The following is a 7500-nucleotide window of genomic DNA, read 5'->3' on the forward strand; positions in this document are numbered from 1 at the left end:
CCCCAGATCTGGAACAACATCCGGGTGCCCAGCAGGAACTCCCGAGTGATGCTTCAGTTTAGATAAGAGTTGAAGACTCACCTCTTTAAAGAACACTGCATCACAATGCATCAACTGCCCTCGACTTTATGCTGGTCTATTATCCTGTACAGCACTATAAAAATACCACATACGTACATACGAAGGTACTGACAGCAGCTATGACCAGCAGATGTATCCCACTGTCCACACCTGAGCCCGCTCTGAGTGACCACTATGGGCGCCACCACGTGTCCAGCTGTCTTTGGTCTCTGGCTGTGAGGCTGCCCCGGGTCGTTTTGGTTTTTCTTACTGTTTTTGCCCGTGTCTGGGGGCGTAGTTTTGGCGTGGGAGAAGGGTGTCATGGGTGTTATACTTCCCTCACCCCCCGAATAAATGTATTCTGTAGTAAATAGTTGGATACAAATAGTTAAGTCGGGTACCGTGAGGTGTTTGTTGGATTTCACTTAGGATTTTTATATACAGATGTAGACAAAGTCACACACACTCGTCTCCGTTTTAAAGGTATTTATTTTTAAACAATGTTTTTTTTAAATAAGTCGCCCAATCCTCTCTCCTCTTCCACTCCTTGCCCTGCTTCTCATATTATGTATTTTAACCAGCATGATTGTTGGAAAATCTGCATCTCACCCCCAGTCTTCCTGACCAAGATACCCCCTCTGCCCATGTGGTTCCCATTTCATGGCTGTATCATCGCCTCTGTGAGAAGACCCTTCATTTCTTTCCACTGGGCCTCTCCTTTAAGCTACAGGGTATTGTCGACCAGGAACTGAGCGTGTCCGTAGCACACATCACACAGAGTGATAATGAGGTCTAAACCCATTCCGATGGCTTGAAGGTGCACGCCCACCCCCAAAACTCCAGGTGTCTGGCCAATCCTAGCCCAAGATTTGTACCCAGTGTTCCCGCACCCCCAAAACTGCTGTATCACCCCCACTCAGCTACCTTGGGATCTAAATCTGTGAGGTGCTGCTTGCAGATAAATGTCTGCAGCACATGCGTTGGCCCACTCAGCTACATAAACCCAAGTTGTTCCATGGGCGTCTCCAGGTGCACTGTTTCCTTTTAACAGGGACTTCCCAGCCTTGGTGAGCATGTTTGCTTAACTGAAGCCAGGTAGAGGCCAGCCCAAGGGCAGACAGTGGCCTGAGTGAGTGGCGCGCCAGCCAGGACCCAACAGAGCGCCCTGCAGCTCCCAGACCGAGGCACCCACAATCTCCCCGCACAAGGGACAACAGGAAAAACGGGCCCGGGCCTCGACCACACCCCCCTCCCCACCGCGCAAGTTGAAGTATTTTACAGGTCACTGAGACACTACATGGGAAAGGTCAGCCCTTAATTTGAATAATGTATTCATCCCGAAAGGCCTCTTGGTGTTCTTTCGAGCGGAATGATTCCAAAAAGACCTCGGGCAAATCAGAGCACCAAGTTTCGGGGGGGTTGTCGTTGGGTGGGGGTGGTGCAGTGGGACAGAGTGAGCTTGAGTGTAGCTGGAGACTGAAGACTCTGTGTGAAGAAGTGAGAGGGAATGGGCAGTGTAGGTGGCTCTGGGTCTCCGTGTTAGCCACAAGAGGAGAGTAAAGCTGGAGACCGTGTAGGGTGTTGAGAGCAGGAAGGGGATCGGTGCTCTGGAAGGGACACCACCCACAGAGGGCATCTGCAGGCACAGGTACATTGTAAACTGTTCAGGGCAGGGAGGGCCTGCGGTAGATACTGAGGGCGGATTGCAGAGAGGGAGGGTAGGCAAAGCTGGAGACCAAGAAACTAGAGATAAAAGTGACAGGGGGTATGCAAATTGTATCTCACACACATGCAGGCAAGCAATAGCAGTGATAGAAGAGGGGGAGGGCGGGAGACTATTTAAGGTCATTGGAGGGGCAAGAGGGGGAAGGACTGACTAGACAGGCCTATTCAGACACAGCTCAGCAGCGCAAAACTTGGATGTTTGGACGTGGGTTAAACTTTAATTCTGCAAGGATGACTTTTCACTCACTGACTCCGCCCACTGGCTGGAAACATTGGGCCTTATTTAGAGTTAGGCGGATGCGGGACCTTCCCCAAATGTGGCCGATGTCCCATTTGCTGCATGAAACAGTGCACTGACATTAACGCTATCTTAATTTAGGTAAATAATGCTCACTGTTACACTTTTATGAGCATTTTTGGATGTCTATGTATCCCTGAATAATCATCCCAACACCACTACTGTCACCTCGAGTTGCACTCTCTGAAATACTCTCCTCTTCCTACCTGCAGGGTCTTGGGCCCTTTTTCCTAGAGTTGTAGCAGTCAGGAACCATGATCAAGGCAATGCTCTTTTGGAGACACTGTCTAAAACCAATACTAACAGGCATTGGCAAAGCCAATAAATAGGTCTGGGTTTAATATGCGTTAAATAACACATGTAGGCTTAGCCCATTATACACTACAGAGGGAGCCAGCAGTAGTGGATTGAGAGAGCTATAGTTGTAAACCAGTCCACCATGCAGTTCAATGCAAACACGGGAGCGAACACGAAGGATACAGTCAATCAGCCAATAATATTAAGTGAGAGATGAATACTCCTCCGGGTTGAGCGAAGAGATGATTGGCAAAGTCTGCAGCCAATGGCTGAAAGAGGCTGGTAAAAGAAGCCCAATAGTTCAGAGGTGTAGAAAGAACACACACACTGTATATATTTACTGGCCGCACTCTCAAAACGCAGCCCATAATAGTACAAGGGTTCAAGAGCTCTGCTTCTACAGCAGTGCGGCCTTCCCAGATCTGCACCCGTTTCCCCCTCCCTGCTCACATTGTGCTCTACCGTCCTACCGCTGCTCTATGATCTGCTAATAAGAATAAATGAACACTCCCATAAACTGACATCGAGCTTCTCCGAGTATGCTTGCTCCTCCCCCCATTAACCCCATAACAATGTCCAGCGTTCAGAGCAAGCGTTGAGGCAAGAAGGGTCTTTGAGACCTGGCAATTCCAGTAATGTCGGCTGTTTTCTTCAATAGTGTTTGGTCACTCTGCTGGGTTTTTGGCACTTTAAATGCTGATTGATTTAATAAAACAAGAGAGTATAACTGACAAAGTGTTTTTTTCCATGAGTGGCTGTAAGAAGTCTCACAGACTAAAAGTAATACGTTTATGAACAGGATCCTGGGTGAGACAGCACGCTGGGTCCCATGTCTGGGACACACAGCAATGCGGGCCTGGAGAGACATGGGGGGGGGGGGGGGGCTGCACCCAGAGAGAGGAAAGGATGGAGACCATGCACAATCTGTACCGGGAATGGGCAGACAGGATGGGCCTGGGAGGATACATGGGTTAGAAGAACAGCTTTTTTTTTTATAGAATTGCCTTTTGTGAGCAGTCGCACTACAAACAATAGCTGTTGTTACTGTTAGCCAACCGGATGGTATTCGGTTTAATAATGGGAGGCTGAGTTTGCCATGTCAAGAATTTAAACTCCGGATTTAAAAGGCGGAGCAGCTGCTGGCAGTGAGTGCCGAACCGGCCGCCCCCAGGGGCGCCTCGACTACAGAGACCTGCTCGAGATTCATCTCTACATCAGGGCAATATTACATTCTCTTCTCTTTCAGAGGCAGTGGGCAGGGGAAACGTTATCGCTTTTAGGTAGAATTCGTAATAATAATAATAGCAATAACAAAAGTAATAACAATAAAAATAATACTAATATTACTAATATCAATAACGCAATAACAACAGTAATACCAATAATAATAATAATAATAATAATAACAATAAAAATAATAATATTACTAATAGCAATAACAACAGTAATAACAATAATAATAATAATATTACTAATAGCAATGCCAACAGTAAATAATAATAATAATAATATTACTAATAACAACCGTAATAATAATAATAAAAGAATAACAATGTTAATAATATCGACGTGCTTTGGTTTTTTATCATTATGAGCAATAATAATTATAATGCAATGTGTGCTACTGTTAGTGATAGTAATAATAGGAATCATTGTGACAATGATAATATAACATTCGAGGCTGCGAGGGGAGCTGCGCCTGAGGTCCGGCCCGGCAGACAGGGATCTCTGACAGCCAGTGCAGCGGGAGGAAGAGGGGCCGCGGGGCATCAGAGTGGGGGGGTCGCGAATTTAAAGGGAGAAACAGAAGGCCAGGCATTGGGGTTGGGGCTGGAGGTCTGTGGCAGCCGCCGCTGCCTTCCACCGCTGGAGTCATTACACCCTGTAGGTGTAACGCTGCTATCTGGAGTACGCTGTAGGTTTGCACCGCCAGCATTAACAAGGACAGGGCAGTCATTGAGCTCCTGGTAATAAAAGTTGAGTCCAGTGTGATAGCTTTGCGGGTGAATACGGTCCGTTTAAATCCTGCCGGTCGGGGGTCCCTGCCGGTCAGGTAGCTCAGTGAGCTCATGCACCCAAGGGAGACAGGCCTGAGTGTGCAGCTCGCAGGTTTCACTCATAACACAATTACTCTGAAGGTTGGACACACACATCTGCATAGATGTGTGTGTCCAGTAAGACCGACTCAGCCTTTAATCACTGGGAAACCGATAAAAGGGGTACAGCTCACTTGTGAAACAGGTGTCCTGGACACACTCTGGAGAGTTTACAACAACGGAGACATGATGTAAAACCTATCTTCACATTACATATTAATTACGCACAGGTCTCAGCTCGCTGTCCCACGAGTTGTCTGCCACCCCACGGGGCGCCTGTACCGACACCTCCAGACTGGGGCTGTCGGATGTTTGCAGACCTTAACTCTGGGCGCGAGCCGGTCTCCAAGCATCACCATGTTGGAAGATGTGAGGACTGAGCCTCTCGGAAATGATGCACTATGTCCAGGCTCACACAGTATGATCGAGTCGTAGGGTTTTACTCCTCAGGTCTCCTGGCTGAAGTCCACCTGTTTATCAGCACGCTGGTTGCCCCTCAGCGTTCATCTCGCACCTTCAGACGCCCAGGGCGTGGTGTATTAGAGACGTATGTTCCTTTACGCCAGTATGGTGACTTTGAGTCCCATGTTCATTATTGCAATGGATTATGGCCAAGATCAAACAAGCAATAAAAACGTTAGTTCCTACCCAATCCGACCCTCGCGTGCTCGGTAGCCTGAGGCCAATGCTGCAGGCAGTTCTGAGAAGAGGCGGGGTCTCCTGTGGCCCCACAGCAGCGGCACAGATGAGTCAGGACCGACCCTGCCCACAGCCCATCTTTATGTAAACAGCACTGATGGAAGACGGGGGCATTGACGTCCTCTCACGTACAGTCGATGGGGTACGGGAGAAGGGGTAGGAAGTACCTGCCCCTCCCCTCACACTCATGCAATGTAGGTGGGACAGAGGAAAGGACAGCCATTGTATGTATAGGTGAGGAAAGGGTGTTGTGTGTGTACGTCGAAGGAAACGGGTATACATTCTACAGCCCCATTACTTGTGCAGATTTGGCTATACATTGCCTAGCTTATAAAGAAGTTGTGCAGGTGGGGGAGAGGAAGGGGAAACATCCCATAGCCCCCATGGACGTTCTGCAGATGGGGGGTGTACTTTCCATAGCCCCACATTACTTGCATAGCTCATACAGAAGTTGTCCAGGTGGGGGAGAGGGATGGATATAAATCCATAGCCCCAACAGAAGTTCTGCTGGGGAGGCGAGTGAGGGATATACATTCCATAGCACCCTCAGAAGTTGTGCAGGTGGGTCGTATATTTTCCATAGCCCCCAATTTACTGGTGCAGGTGTGAGTAAACATTGCATAGCTCATACAGAAGTTGTGCGGGTGGGGGAGAGGGAGGGGTATACATTTAATAGCCCACACAGACGTTGTGGCGAAGGAGGGCTATACGTTCCGTTGCACCCATACCACCCAAAGAGGCAAGAGGGATATATATTCCATAGCATTACCCCCACAGACGTTGTGCAGATGGGGCTCTACATTCTATAGCTCTCACACAGTTGTGCAGATGGGGGTATACGTCCCACAGCCCCCACAAAAGTCGTACAGATAGGCGTATAAATTCAACAGTCCCCACAAAATGTGTACAGATAGGGGGTATAAGTTCCACAGACCCCACACAATCTGTGCAGTTAGGGGTCTACGTTCCATACCCCACACAGAAGAAGAGCAGCCGTGGAAGCTGAAGGGACATACACTTCTTTGGGCCCCGCGGGTGTAGTCCTGGCGGGAGAGGGGCAGGCTCTTGAAGACCCCCACGCTCCCCACTGCCTTTGCCCATCACTCTGGAGATCGGGACACACCGTCCCAACCTCCCGGGGGCGCCGGTGGGGGCTTGAGTGTCCCTCCCAGGTCCCGCCACCGGTGGCAGGTGCGCACGGCGCGGCAGGTCACACTCACTCAGTGCGGCGCTCACCTGTCTGACGGGTCCGCCTGGCTCCTCTGTGGTCGTGAAATCCGCCTCCGGTCAATCCGCGATCTCAAGCCGCGGAAAGAAACATAATCCACGGACCGCCGTCCACTGTGCCACCACAGACCACTGCACCTCCAGCCACAGCCCACCGCCACCGGGCCACCGCCGCCCACGCTGCGCCGTCCCACAGTTCGAGTCAACTCTATATGGAGTTCACGGGGAGCCGACCCATGGCCCGATCTGCCGCTCTGTGCCCGGTCCGTGCCCTTCCTGTGCCCGCTTCGCGCCCGCTGCAGCCGGTGTTGCTCACACACGTCCGGATCGGGGTATGGCCGGCGGCCTCCCCTCCCTGACTATTTCTTAAACTGGGCAGGGAGAGCAACACACCCATGCATTCCACGGGTGTCGTTGGCAACAGCATTAAAACACACCGGAAACTCTCCGGGCAGGTTTTTGGGAACAGGTTGAATTGGACCTGCCTGAAAGGATGTGTCATTGTTGTGCGAGGCAGGCAGTGAAAAGGACAGGCGAGCACAGCGCCTAGAACCGGTTTGGTCAATTAAGGGTACCATAAGAGGGCTTTTTCTGACCACTCAACTGCAACGCCAACAACGCAGCTGAAAACGTCATCACACAGTAACATACACTGGAACTGGGGAATCTCTCAAGGATGTAAAACAGAAAGTGCAGGTCCCCCTGGACTCTAGGAGACCTCTGAGCACCCAGTTGAGGGGCACATCAGGGGAGCTATTCAGTCTTCAGGAGCAACCGACTGATAGACGTGCCGCCCCTGTCGGACAATGTCTTGTCCTGGCTCACCCGCGGCGCTACACAAGTACAACCGCACTTATATTCGGGGTGAAGTATTTTTCCTGTACCTCATTTCGGAGAGGAAAAAAAAAACTAAATGGAGAACACATGCATGAGTACCACTGGGGTATAAACCCCTATCAAGAACATCTCGAAAATTAGGAACCTCTTCTTACATCTCATAAACATGTGAAGACAGACAACATAAATCAGCAGACACAAGGAGACCCCCACAAGCCCCCCTTAATCCCCCCCACGCAGGCGTCTCCACACCACACATGG

General features: G+C 50.1%; 1 protein-coding gene across 2 annotated transcripts in view; it reads right to left on the reverse strand.

The window, feature by feature from the left end:
- Positions 1-6839, reverse strand: part of EPS8L1 (EPS8 signaling adaptor L1) — a 159001-nt gene extending 152162 nt beyond the window's left edge. Inside the window, exon 1 of one of the 2 annotated variants that reach the window (XM_069200742.1) lies at positions 6412-6839. The gene's annotated coding sequence lies outside the window, so the exon portion shown is untranslated. The remainder of the gene's footprint in view (positions 1-6411) is intronic. The other variant, XM_069200741.1, reaches the window with a different exon arrangement.
- Positions 6840-7500: the final 661 nt, after the last annotated feature.

This window comes from Pleurodeles waltl, chromosome 7, assembly GCF_031143425.1.
Source record: "Pleurodeles waltl isolate 20211129_DDA chromosome 7, aPleWal1.hap1.20221129, whole genome shotgun sequence".
Lineage (NCBI taxonomy): Eukaryota > Metazoa > Chordata > Amphibia > Caudata > Salamandridae > Pleurodeles > Pleurodeles waltl.